The sequence below is a fragment of the Pleurodeles waltl genome, chromosome 3_1 (assembly GCF_031143425.1).
Source record: "Pleurodeles waltl isolate 20211129_DDA chromosome 3_1, aPleWal1.hap1.20221129, whole genome shotgun sequence".
NCBI classification, from domain to species: Eukaryota; Metazoa; Chordata; class Amphibia; order Caudata; family Salamandridae; genus Pleurodeles; species Pleurodeles waltl.
The window spans coordinates 1737411350-1737426292 of NC_090440.1; the positions used below are offsets into that span (position 1 = coordinate 1737411350).

The 14943-nt window shown below is 43.1% G+C and overlaps 1 protein-coding gene across 1 annotated transcript in view; it reads left to right on the top strand.

Moving 5' to 3' along the window:
- ERBB4 (erb-b2 receptor tyrosine kinase 4) overlaps positions 1-14943 on the top strand; it is a 1957545-nt gene that overhangs the window by 1287175 nt on the left and 655427 nt on the right. The window lies entirely within an intron of this gene.

Here is a 14943-nt window from a genome sequence, read left to right on the forward strand (position 1 = left end):
ACTGCCTTTCTGCCAGCCTTTTCATAGCGGGGACCCTGCCATGAAAAGGCTGGCAGAAAGAGGGCTTGTGATCAGCACCATTATGGCTGACCATGATTCTGAACGCCGCTACCCCATCTGGAACCTTGTTACTGGCTGTAGTGGTGGTCTCCTGGCGGTCCAACCACCAGAGTTGTAATTTGGCTGTAGGGCTGCCAGGAGTGCAACGGTCCAACCACCACTGCGAGTCTGGCAGTCTTCAGACTGCCAGACTCGCAATGAGGCCCATGATCATTACCCATTATCTATCTTTACAGATTGATTACCTGTCACCCACCCATTCATAGTTTATAAAATGCTCATGGCCATCTAATCAGCTTCAAAGTATCAAATCATTAAAAGCTGAATTTGGTTGTAAGTTACACCTTTCTATTCCACACCCAACACTTCACAGCACTTTTTTTGTTTCGAAATTAGCCAGATCTCAAACTCTTCTGCTTAACTCATGAGTGTTGGTCTCAGCAAGAAAACACTGACTTCTCTCCTTTGCTTCCTTATCTGTGTTGATTCAGAGGTAACATAAATGAGATTACACGTACTCTGATCTTGTTGGCATCACAATTTGTGACCCATTCATTTACTCTAAACCCACAGCAGCTTCCTGTTAACTTATCAGGGATTAGGTGAAAAGTAAGGAGTGCAAACAACAGGTTGTAAACAGAGCTCTTTAAGTCCGTATAGCTTTCATTCCAGTTGCTGACTGTGTGCCCTCTAGGGCCAAAGGTAGCAAGGGTAAACATGTGCTAACCCTTGCCCTGAGCACACCTGTCCAATGTATATGTTTCCAGTGCCAAACGGTTTCAATCCATTGCAGCTTGTGAAATCCAAAAAGCGCTCCTTTTTCATTTGTTACAGATGATATTTATTAGAATAAGAAATCTATTGTGTTCTCATTATTGAGAATACAATTGTGCTCAGTAATATGTGGCTTTCTCACACTTGTTGGACTGGTGCACACATCACTTTGTCATTTCACTGTCTTGTCCAGGGTGGAACCAGCACTTGCTGCACCTCATACCACAAGACCTGCACTGATAAAAATAAAACCACAGTTTGAAGAGGAGTTCTACTATCTCAGAGTCACCATCCCAGCTAGGTGGAGAATGTATGTGACCTTTTGCACAACTCTGGGAAACCTATCTTGGGTAGACAAGTTTTCTTGTAGCATGCACAAAGGTTTGGCCTGCATATCTCTTGAGTCCTTCAGTGGTGGCAGAGGCCCATCATCTGAACTTGTCGATTATAACAAGGGGACATATCAGTGCTTCAGTGACCTTTCAGGAAAGCTCAGGATTTCACACTTAGTTCCCTGAGTGATTGTTACCTTCGTCCTGGTGTTGCTGTACTGCTTATCTATAATATATGCTGTTTGTGGTTACCTGGCTCCAGTACTGTGTCGGGTCCTTCCAGAAGAGCGATTAACATCATTACACTGTTAACAGTCTCAAGCACTTTACCTTTCTGGCTTGCTCATCCCCTCTTCCCTTGCAGTAGAGGGTGTAGTCTGAGTTAGACGTCCCAGAAGGAATGGAGAAAGTGTTCCAGAATATTTGGCACCCAAACATGGTCTACTACTCTTCCCTCTCAAAAAAAGGGAAAAGGTAAGAAATGTTTACCTTTTCATACTGGGGTCCTTGTGTATGCCAGTAGATGACTCTGAGCATCAGAATTGGTGCCCTTAGGGACACATTTGGAATCAACTCAGTGGAAGTACACTGTAATGGCCTCAACTGTGCTGTGTTCGACAACGAGACAAAAGAGCAGCAATGTAAAGAAATAGGCAGTTTTTAAAGATTTAGGTGGTGCAGTTCCTTGGAGGAGCATGGAGAGTATCCCGGAGACCCCAGGTGAGGTGAAACAAGAGATTTTGCATACCCCAACTCAAAGATATTCCTAGAAGTAAAATCCCAGACCAATAGTGCCAGCACTATGGAGGGCATGTATGGTTCATAGGCTAGGCCCTCAGGGAATGGCCATCTTGTGCACTCCGGTGTTGAAGGAAAGGAGTGCAACCAATAAAGAGAGCAGACAAAATTCAAAATATTACGCCCAACTTCACATTATAGTACTCAACACACAGAGTGACTGTGACACTTTGAGAGAACTCCTGGAGTTAGGAGAGAAATATCATGATTTACAGGTCAGCTTTGACAGGTATCGCATGGACCATCTTTTACAGAAAGTTTCAGAAAAATGATATCCTGATTTAGGTACATTAAAGGATGTCACAGTATATCAAAGTAACCTTCTTCCAGTGCATCCCCTTGTCCTGAATGGAAAGGAATAATGCAAACCAGAAGAAATACAAGGGTTTGCAAAGCAAGTGAACACAACTGAAGTCATTAGAGCACACAAAAAAGATGCTTGTAGATTCCTTGACTATCTTTGAAAACTCACAGCAGACAACAACCATTTTGAGTCTGAATATTTAAAATTACAATCTCCCGGGTCTGTCTCACCTACTGTCCAAGTCTCCCCCATACGAACCTCAGAGCACAGATGCACGGAAGCAGAGGCCCTATTAAGGCAGATAAATCTGTTTACCCTACTTCCAAAGGAAGAACCTACTCCATTGAATGCATTTATCAGCCATATGGCAAAAATATATCGTGAAATAGATGGTAACGCCGTTTTCCATGAAGAAGCAGTTACCTTACTGAGCAAAACCATGAACCCACAGGCAAGTATTACACGAATGCGACTTCTACCCTTCCTGAACAGGACCAGTCATGTCACACAGAAGGCATTCAGTGGCACACTGACACTGACATACATTCAGGCCTTCTTCCTTTTTCTATGGGTAGGTGGCTTATTCTTACTCTAGAAAGATGCCATCTTTTTCAGGAACCAGAAGTCCCGTCAGATTCCTCCTACAGGATGCAGAGGAATGGGTACCAGATATGGAAAATTCATGGGCACAGAGAAGCTGTGTAGAATTACAAATCAAACTCATTCCCGCCTTACCATATTCACTAAGTTAAAGAAGGGAGCTAAGCAGCATATTGATGAATATATTAATGTGGAGGATGTGGCAGCAGATGCCAGGGGGACACATTGGCCACCTCCTAAGGTGCACAGATCAATTCTGGGCTAATAAAAGACCCTCCATCCCTAGAGATGAACTAAGACAGTCAGGGCAAAAAATTGAGCACCTTCCAAGGTCATCCTTCTGCACCCCAGAGCACTCTGCTGTCACGCCATCCCAGGAATCCCTTCCCATATCAAAAGAAGGAAGGGGAAGTATGAATTCCAAACTGTACAAGGAACCAAGGAAAAACTGAGAATTTTTCTTCTATCTTCTGCTGGATTTACCCCTGGACATTATGTTAAAGATGGGAAGACTTGGTGGAGAGACAACTATGCTCTGTATGCTATTTCATCACATTTGGTGAAGTGAAAAGGGAACTACAGAAGGTAACAACAGCATTGGAACTATTGACGGCTCATTTACGAGAAACACATATAATTTTTTGTGCAAAATTGAACAAGGCATCCCAATTATGGCCCCCAAATGAAGACAATACAGGGAAAAAATGGTCTGAAAATAGCTTCTCTCTGTCTGAAGATGTGATACAATATATGTCAGGCTCAGCAGAACCACACCTGGCTATAAGTCCTCAAGTTCGAAGAGAGTGGACTGCCCAGGTCTTAAAGGTCTTGGTCTGCCAGAGGCGACCCCTTCTGGTAGCCACGATGCCACTGACTTTAGCACGCACATATATACTCCTTTCCAAGGTATTGTGGGAGGAAGAAACACCAAGAACATGGGGATAAGCCAGTTACCTCCTTGCAGCAAGACCCCAGGATCAGTATGGTGGCACTGAGGAAAACACTGGTGGGTCAGCTGCCATGAGATAAGCAGACAGGGCGAGCTCTGGGGCCCTCTGGAGAGCCCCGCATCCTCACCACTAGGGAAGCGATGCGAGTCACACCCACCTGACTATGAGTTTGAAGCTAGTGCCTGCCATGAATGCAGCACTATAGTATGAGGCCCCTGGCTTATTAGGAAAGGAGGGAGAAAAGTGCTGAACTAAGAGCAGGGCATGAACTGAGGACACATCTTCCCATGAACTGTCACTCGGAGGATAGCCTTTCCAATGAATAAGGAACTGGAGTTTATTTCTAAAGAAATAAGAATCACATATCTTTTCGACCTCAAATTCAGGGACATCATTTACTAACACCGAAGGAGACCTGGAGAAAACAAGGTGGAAGGGATCTACCTTAAATGATTTAAATTGGGAAGGATGGAACAAGGAATGGACCTTCTAATGCTGTGGCAGTTGGATCTTAAAAGCCACTAGTTTAATACATTTAAGAATCTTGAAAGGGCTATAAAATCCAGGTCTGAATTTGGAACAATTTGGGAGATAGCCAATCTGTATTCATGACCTGATAATCTGGTGCAGGAGTGAGGTATACGTCAGAAAAAGCTTTCATTTTAGATTTTGGGTCACGAAGATTGAGGGAAATCCAACATCGTGAGGTTTGTAACTGCCTAAGAAAGCTGCTAGCAGAAGGGACCAGGACTGAGTCCTTCAAAGTATAAGGGCGGACCCTAGAATGCAAATATGTGTCACTATGGACTGAGTTGTTATATGAGAACTCAACCAGGGGTAAAAAAAGATGACCAGTCACTCTGAATTGAATTAAAAAAACATCAGAGATATTTCTCTCACCCCTGATTGGCAAGTTCAGCCTTGCAATTGATCTGTGGATGAAAGCCAGATGATAGGGCTGCTTCAATTTGGAAGGATTTACACAATGATTTCCAGAAATGGGAAATGAACTGTTGATCTCAGTCACAAACCATAACCTGGGGAAGCCCATGTAACCAAAAAGTCTCCTGCAAGAATGTATCTCATGTCCCTAGCATGGGTCAGCTTCTTCAAGGCAGTAAAATGTGCCATTTTGGAGTAGGAATCAACGGTTGCTTTAATGACTTGATTTCTATTAGATAGGGGTAGAGATACAATGAAGTCAGTTGAGTTGGTGTGCCAGGGTCCCGGGGTAGTGGGGAAGGGATGAAGGAGCACAGCAGGGTGAGCATGAGATGTTTTGTGTTGAGCACAGGTGGGATAAGAGTTGACGTAAAACTCACGTAGCTTTCCGAACTGAGGGACACCAAAAGGAACACTTATATAACTTCTAAAGTAGCTGTAGCACCCCTGTGTCATGTGACAGGTGAATCATGATACCATTTAAAAACGTTGACTCTCAAGGCTTTGGTTGGTACAAACAAAGACTTTACTTGTAAATAATCTTGCCTACTTTATTGACTTGACCCTGAATTGTGTTCCAGTCTTGTATTTTAAAGACCGAGTGGGACACTTGTACTTTCTGAAGAAAGGACTGGGTAGTTCTGGTAGTTCGGGATATGAAAATGTCCCGATTCTGAACAAGGCCTTTTTCATTGCCAATCGTTCTCACTTCACAACAGAGTAATTCAGTTTAATATCAGATTGGTATATGGGATAAATAAAAAATCAGGTATTCGAGCCCATCATCTTCTTGTACTTGTAAGAGTACGGCTTCAATGGCACAGTCAGCTGCATCCATCGCTACTATGAATTTCTTTGTTAGATCTAGATGGCAGACAGTGAGAGCTTGAGTGCAGGGTTATTTTAATTTGACAAAGGCCTCTTTGGCTTGTTCATCCCAACAGAAGTTGGCATGAAGTTGATAAGATCCAAGATATTTCACAAGACAGGTGGGCAAAGTCTTCAAAGAATTGTTGATAGAAATCAGCAAAACCTATATAACATTGGGTTTCCTTGACATTCATTTGAAATGGCAAAATCAGGATTTCTGAGAATTTACTTTCATCCCTTGATATTCCTGTCTTGCTTAAGCGGAAGCCTAAATATTCCACTTCAGAGCAGTCAGATTTGCATTTCTCCAGGGGGAGGCAACAATAATTCCTTAGCTTCCTCAAACACATCAGCAAAGGATTGACATTGAACTGGTATCACTTGAAGGAGATTAATGTTTCCCGAATCTGTGAATGTCATACGAGTCATTTCTTCAGGATTACAGTAATCTTCAGATGGATAACAAAATTTATGGCAGAGTTGGGAGGATACGGTTATGGTTCTAGTCTCCCAAGTGATGTAAGGATTATGATGTGACGGCCAAAAAACTCTTAGCATCATGATATGGTTTGGTGAAGCTACGCGATCAAAGAATGTGGTCGCTTGGTGATTGCTAATGCACAGTTTCAGTGGAATTGTCATCTCTTTGATGGGTCCCAAAACCAAAGGTGTCCCATCCACTGTCTGAAATTGCTTTGCATCTTCCTTGGGAACATGAGGAATACTACCGTTACAAACCCAGTTTTTGTCCAGGTACAGTCCGCTCATCCCTGCTGATAACCTTTTCAATCTTGCCTCTAGCTAATTCCAGTTGTATGGGTAAAAGGAACAAAGGGCCAGATGTACTAAAATGCAATTTTGCATTTCCTAAATAGCGATTTCTATGAAGCGATTTAGGAAATGGAAAATGCTATGTACAAAGATACCGATTTCCAAATAGCGTTTCCCACAAAGTAGAAATCGCAATTAGGAAATCGCAAATAAGAAATCCCATGTTGTTTGAGACAATGGTTTGGTTTTACATTTCCCAAATAGCGATTTCCCTATTAGGAAATCGCTATTTGGAAAATGCAAAACCATAGATGGCTATGGGCAAAAGGTCCCCCTTTGGTGCACCCCAAAAATAGTGGTGCACATGTAGCGCACACTCATGCCCAAGGGGCATGTTTGTTCACTATTGCACTTCAAAAAAGCATCTTGGGGTGCTTTTTTAAAAATTGCACATGGTTACCATCGAAGTTGATGGTAATTGCATTTCCTAAATGCCCAATTTGCATTTAGGAAATGATTTGTACATCTGAATAAGAATCACTAATAGGTAATCTCTATTTTACGATTTCCTATTCAGGGGATCTCAAACTGCGATTTCTACAGGGTAGTTTGTGATTCCTTAAAGGGCTTCGTTCATCAGAAAATCCCATTTTGCATTTCTTAATGGCCCGAAATAGTGATTCAGAGCGTTGAGAAATGCAAAACAGCTTTTTACATCTGGCACAAAGAGGCTCAAGAATCCCCAGATACTCCAGCGAAAGGGTTTGAAGTGATTCTTGTCCTTTCCCCTTTCACAAGGGATGGGAGCAGGTGTTTCCCGAAGGCCTTTGTGGTTGAACAGGGAAACCCCAGAGTAGGTGTTCAACTGACCCAGAGTACCTACAGAGTCCATATTTAAGCCTTTATTCTCTTTCAGAAAAGATAATATTGTTCTTGCCACACCAATTTGCATGGGCTCTTCTTCTTGAGGGGAGACTGATTTCTTGGAAGAAGTGTCCATCTTATGGGCAGGGGGTCCAAGTGCTCCTGGGAGTTGAAGAAGGTTGTTGTCTTTTCTTTTTGAACGGCATTTATGTAGGCAATGTTCAGTCAGCAAGGCCTGATCCTTTAAAGTTTAAATATGCTCTGCATGACTGGAGTGTAGCAGTTCATCTTTGATTCCCTCTCTGAGTCATTGCAACACTAAGTTGCAAGAGGGTATTCCACCCAATTGATCTCAGCAGCTAATTGACAAATTCGGGTTATGTAGGTGAGAACATCTTTGTTTTCTTGTTGAACATCACTAGGAGCTTTTACGGCAGAAAATATAAAGTCTGGTGTCTCAAACATTCTCCTGAAAGCGGTTAAAAAGGTTGCAGTGTCTGTGAGGCAGGGGTCTTCTATAGCTACTGAGGGGGCCGCCCAAGCTAAAGCTGCACCATACAAGACACTAATAAGACAACCAATCTTTGCTCTTTCCTGAGGAAACTGCATGGAATTGGGAAGTAAAAAAGACTGTCAGAGAGTCTATGAATTCTTTTAGCTTGTTAGATTCTCCAGATAAATGTGGGGTTGCCACAGCAACCAATGGTACATAAGAAGCCTTTGCGACTATGGTTGGGCACAACGATAGGTTTTCATAACGTAATTGTTGCAGTTCTTCGCTTGTTGTTGTACAGTCTGCAGCAAGGCTTGGACCTGGTCCCTTGGTGCTCCTTGTACATAATCCTGAGCTGGATCCATTATCTCTGGGGCATGATCAATTTGTGGGTGTCGCAACCTGTCAAGCTCAAAAGAACCAAGCTGGCTAAAACCCTCAAGTTTGAAGACGCTGCCGAAGTCTTAATGGTTTTGATCTACCAAAGGGCGACGCCTTCCGGTAGCCACGATGCCGCCAACACAAGCAAGCACCTAAGATGATAGTGCCTTCTAGAAAAAGCCTCTGTTTGGAGAAAAAACTTGGTAAAAACAGTTCTAGAAGCTGGTACCACTGGTGAAGACATACACAATACAATACAGGCACAAGCCAGAACAGGAGCAGGATGGAACTAGCAGAATAACAGAACAAGAATCAGTACCAGGAAAACAGCAGGAAGCATAGAACTCTCAACAGGAATGACAAAGTGCTGAGACACAAGGACAAGGCACTTCTGATCTCCTTTTATACTCAAACCCAGGAAATGACATCATGGGGAAATGAAGCCATGATTGGTTGGGAAAAGACCTTAGGGGAACTGAGGGTGGCCACCATATTGGATAGGGTGACTATACTTCCTTCCCAAGGAATTCTGGGAGGAAGAAACAACAAGAACATGGAGGAACGCAAGACACCCCCTTGCAGCAAGCTCCCCAGGATCCGTAGGAAGGTGCTGAAGACAATCTCTGCATCACCCGAGCCTGCATTTGAAGCTGGTGTCAGGCACGACTGTGGCACCACAATATGATTAGGACATTGCAGGCCACCCTCCCTTTAACCAGCCACAGTAAATGTACCAAAGTTGCACCCTTTGTGTTCAGCGCACATGGAAAAATGGAATAAGGCTGCCATTTCAACGACATGGCATAAACATGAAAACATTTCTCCCCAAAAGGATGGTGTAGCCCTGCAGAGCATACAATAGCAAATATTTCATTTGCCAAGGAAACTGCTGACTGTACAAATAGAATTTATATCCCAACACAATTCAATACAACACCGTGTAGCAATGGGTGGATCTGAAGACATTTTAGGAATATACATCATGAGGGAGTTTAATATTCTGACTGACCTCTGTAACAATGTGGTGTGACAGGCTAAAAGTTATCAACACTCCGAAAAACAGCCAACCTATCCACTGTATTAGTGCACAGAGCACCTGTCTCATAGTAAGCCTGACACCCCTTCCACCACCTACACACAGAGAGCCCATCATATTTGATGTACTGACAGAATTTCATAATGTGTTTGCTACCTCTAATTTAGACTTTGGTAAGGCTGATTATGTGCCATCATTCAAGCAAAATGCAATCCCAGGCACATAAAACCATATCCCGTGCCTTTTAACAGCACTCCTTGCATTAACAAATTAATTAAGGCCCTACTACAACAGAACCTTATTGAGGTTTATCCAGCGAACCCGGATTTTTTACCCCAGTCTGGCCAGTTCGCAAGAAGGCTGACAAACCCCCCCCATTCCTGACCTAGAACCCTGCTCCCAGCGGTCATCGCTAAGGGACCTCACTTAAGAGAGAAAAAAATCCCCAAAACAAGGGCAGGCCTGGGGGCTTACTACAGACTTCAGGGAGATAAACCGAGCCCTGGAACCTTCTGCCTTTATAGTGGCAGCTTTCCTGAACTAGTTGCAAAGATTAGGCCTGGAGATAAGATCTACACAGTTTTAGGCATCATATGTTCTTTTCTGTTCCCTTACTTCATGACAGCTGCATATATACTGCATTCCAACAGCAAGGAGGGGTGTTGCAATATAAAACATTACCCCAACGATTAAAAGTGTCCCCCACTATTTTTCACCGAGTCATGAAACAAATTCCGGACAAAATCCCATTTCAAAGGCAGGTCAAACATTATGTAAATGACATTCTCCTTTCTAGCGAAGATATGCAGTCAGACTCATAACTTCTGTGCCAAGTCCTACAAGCTGTTCTAGAGGGAGGTTTGAAGGTGGAACCCAAAAAGGCCCGAATTGGGCAGGTATGGGTACAATTCTTATGGTTAGAAATATCCCTTGAGGGAAATCATACTGATCCAAGCATACTAGGGATGATACAACAAATGTCCCTTCCACATAACATACACTCATTACAGAGCCTTTTAGCATGGAGGTCATGTAGGGGTCGCCAGGAGTTGCAGCTGCGATCCCTGGCTTGCCCTTTTCAACCCCTGACACTGTCCTTGCGACCCCTGGCCTCCGAGGAGGCCAAATCAGTGCCTGGACCTCCGGCACAACTCGTCCAGGATGTCGGTAGGGGTCCACTTTCCTGTCAATATTTGTTATTACACAAATAGTGAATACTGTTATTCACTATTAGTGTAATAAAAATTGAGTACAATTAGCTAGAATATGACTCTATCTGGCAGCTAAGGTAAGTAAAAAAAATGTAATGTATGTTTTATACGTGCTTGTGGGAGACTGTTTATGTGAGAGGGTGTGTCAGTGGTATAACAAAACTTGAGGGGTCCCCCTGCAAAGTAAATGGACGGGGTCCCCCCTCTGAAGTCGGACCGGAGCTCTCATGCCAGGGTACTGAGCTGAGGGCCCCCTTGGAGCTGGGGCCACCACACCACAGGGGCTGTGGGGACCTGTGTTACACCACTTGAGTGTATGTGTGAATGTGTGCATATGGGTGAGCATGTGGGTGTGAGCCAAAGTAAAGGTCAAATGGCATGTGTTGTCAATTCCGCTACCCCTGGCGTTTTGGTGAATTGACAACCGTGTCTTTTAGAAGCTGTAGACTTCTCAAGATCCTTCAACCCAGTTGCTGGGATCCAAAGAATTGAACTGGACAGATGAGGATACATACTATTGAATTTTCTGTGACCATGAGTAAAAGATAGAATGGCAATGTGATGTCCTGGCTTCAACAAGTGCTTTCTGCAATTGTAAACTCATCCGTCCAGCGCCATTTTTTGGACCTTAGCTAATCATACATACCGGTCTGTGAAAATGCACTAATACATAAGGTAGAGCAAGTTATTATTCAAACAAAGGCCTATTTCCACACATGTTAAAATACCTTGTGTTTAAGATAAAAGACCTTAATCCGAAAGGAATTGATTCAAGAACTCTAATTTTAGTATCAAGAGCTCCTAAATATTTTGGTAGAAACCCAATCCAAACCCAAAATGTTGTGGATGAAGATGTGCTCAATGTGGAAGCAAAATGTGGGTCAAGGTCTTGTATGTTAAACATAAGGGGTTTTAACATATATGGAAATAAGCACTTCGACTAAATAAGAGTTAGCATGATCTACCTTATTTATTAGAGTATTACCGATTGGGAGGAAGTAGAAGCGAGTAGAAGCGAGTTCCTAATAACCTCTCCCTTGTGTGTCGGATGCGAAAATAAATAACCATGGGGTCCCAGGAAAGCCCTCTACAAGCGCAAATTTGATGACTCAGGAGACTAATAAGCCCACTGAAGAAGTCTGTGTTTGACCTTATAGCCACCGGTTCAATCCTCAGTGGTCCACTCAGCTATTCATCCTTCTAAAGTTGATAAAATGGGTACCAATATACTGGGTAAAAATAACCATCTGCTATGCAGCACCAAGAAGCCTTCTAAATTCACTGCATGCTTTACAAATACGCTTTGTTTTTCATGGGTGCCATCCTCCTTTTTAGGTACGGTTCAGGGTAGAAGCGTTGAAGGCATGTGACGGAAGAGCAGTCAGTGGCGTAACAAAGGTCCCTGGAGGAGGTGGGGGGGAGCTCCGGTGGCCTACCCCAGTGTTGTCCAACCTTTTTATCGGCGCGGACCGGTAAATGTTTGATAATTTTTCCGTGGCCCGTTTGTCCCATTGTGTGACAAGCGGGCCACGGAAAAATTATCAAACATTTACCGCCCGCCACAGTGGGGCGGCCCGGTGCCGATTGATCCACGGACCGGCACCGGTCCGCGGCCCGGGGGTTGGGGAACACTGGCCTACCCAGCACAGGGTGAGGGCCCCCCCTCCGGGTACTTTACGAGGAGAGATTGGGGGTGGGAAGAGCTCAAGCTTCGTTACGCCACTGGGCCTTAGACTGGCCAGAGAGAGGGGCCTCTCAACCTGCCCCAGAAACGGTGGCTGAAACTCGTTTGCAACAAGAACTCACAAAAGCGTGTGAACCAGGGAAACCCTGTTCAACGTGCTTTGTTAGAGATGGCTTCTCTCAGCCATCGCGTTCACCAGCTTGTACTGCAACTTAGTGCAGAAAAATGGCCTGCCGAAGAAATGAGATTTTAGTAAAATATTACATTTAATAAAGAGCCCTGAGGCTGTTATTTGGCTATTTAACACCGTTGAACATTGGAAGGAGATCTCAGTCTTTAAGTGTCTGAACTAAAGAGACAGGATTTGTACCGCCTGCAAACATCGCCCAAGAGAGCTGGAGCAAGCGCTAAAGTGCATGAAGGTTTTTATGTTCATAATGCCCTCGGCACGGCTGGCATTTTTCTCTCTCGCATTTCACTCGAACCCTTTTCCCTTCCCTAATCTGATGTTCCAGCACGTTATTTTTTTATTGTTCCCAGAACATGTAGAATAATATAGCTGATATCCAAAGAACGCAGGTACAAATCTTGTCTTACCTTCAGATAATTAACATTATCAGCACCAGCGCCTAGTGATCTCTTCTGAGTTCCTGCAGTAATTTCCCACTGTCTAGGAGGTACAGTGGCCATGTTGGCCATGGATTTATGGGACGCTGAAGTTGCCTGGTGAGCCCGATGCAGAACTGAAGGTGTAGCCCCTCCATTTATAAGAACATAAAGGGTGTGCAAAATGATATAATTTTTCCTTCGTGAAATTTCATGAAATGCAAAGAAAACTTCTCAAACTTGTGCTTTGGTGGTGAAATGTGGATTGCTGGCAACTCACACCTCTTTTTTACCCCAATGCCCACCTCACATAAGAGTCTTGCTAGATACCAAGAGGAGACTTTCTCAGGCCTAAAATTTCTCTTGAGTGAGACATTTTCTGGACAAAAGAGTTTCCTGCTGTTTTGTTATGATTTGTTTTATGTAAGATAAGGTAAAAAAGAGACATTTTCTGAATTTGCCTAGAGCAACATTTGGAAGTTTCGCATATTTTTCTAACATAACTAAATTGTTGCCCTGGCCTAAAACACCCTTTGACCTGGGCAAAGTTCTGCAGCTTTTCTGGGGAGACATTGGCATAAAAGACTTTCCCATCTCCCGAAAGGTGTATGAAGATGTAATGGTACATATTTGAGTCTAATGTACAAGCAATGAGCGATCTACTGTGGGCAATGAAGAATTGGTTCTAGTGCTAACCCATGCTCCTCAGCATTTTCTACAAATTGTAGCCATCCAGTCAGTATGCCTCACGGTTATTAAAATACTTCCAACAAGATTGTTCAGTGAGTTTAATGCACTCTGCCATAATTTACTATATCCAGAAGGCTATGAGGCAGAATCCCGGAAAAAGCCATCCTAGCCTTCCAGCTGTCAAGGGTCGGTAAATAAAGTACCATTCATTTAGGAAACAATATTACCTGCTACGATTATGGTTCGAAGCGCCACATATAATTTAAGTTATTAATATTAGAGCCTTTTAAAGTGACGGCCTCTATTAGGTCATTATGGCACCTTTTCAGATCCTGAAAAATTCTGTGGTTCCCTATGCATTCTGGTTGTTGTAGACATGTTAGTTCCATTGAACTACTTACACTAACACACCTGAAAGCAATGACTTGTAGGCGACATAGTCAGGACTGCTGGCAGTGCTCTTAATGACCTAGAGTGACATGGTCCCCCACAGCCTTTCGAAAATTGTCACCCATGCTCTGTATGTCAGTTAGCCTGTTTACTACTGTGCTTTGAAAGGGTTATATTTCATGTATATTATTTCTGTCTGCATGAAAGATAAGGCCCTTGTAGCCCATGACACAGACTATATGGACATGATGGATTCAATTGATTAAAGTTTGTAAATACTAGAGGCTCAAAGCGTTAACAACATATTGGTGAAAAAAAATGATTATATAGCATTTACGGTTCCATCTCACTAGAGTGAAATGTGTTGCCACATTTCCAACTGTTGGAATGAAAGTTGACAATTACAGAAACACTGGAGCAGATTGGAACTGTCAGCACCAAAGAGAGGTGGTGAAGCACTGCTCCCAGGAAACAAATTCACCAAAATATTCTAAAATAGGATAATGTTGCATTCTAACCGCAGTTCTATGATATACAGCACATGACTCATTGAGATGGAGGTAAGACCCTGCTGATCTCAAGTAAGCTGACTTTTCAAACCTAATCTTATTCTAAAATACCTCTCTTGCATCCATGGAACCACTCCCAAAAAAGATGACCTTGACACGCAACTCAGCAAATTACAGACCAATATATAATGGCCCATTCAGAGTGGATTAAATGAGGTTCTTCACAGAGCTGTCCAACTTCACTGAGAAAAATAAATGTTGAAGGATCAACAATCTGGACTCATACCAAGAAGAGGAACAGATTCAGCAGACGTACCCCTATAGGACCAACTCATAATTACTATAGGTAAAAAGGGTGACGCTGCATTACTACTTCTTGACTTAACTGCAGCATTTGACGTGGTTCACCTGCAGATGGCATTGTTCAAACTTTACCATTTTTGTACATGCAAGATCACTCTAAAGCTGATAGCTTCCTATTTTAAAGACAGATGAAGATTGAGGTTCTTGTTGCTTTTTCATCCAGCAATCACAGACTTCACTGTGACATCTCACAGGAATCCATCATCTTTCTTCTTCAATTTAAGCTTTACTTAACCCCCTTACTGGACTTGTCCATATTCTTCAATATCACATGCTACATCTACTCAGATGACCACCAAATCAGCCTAAAACTGG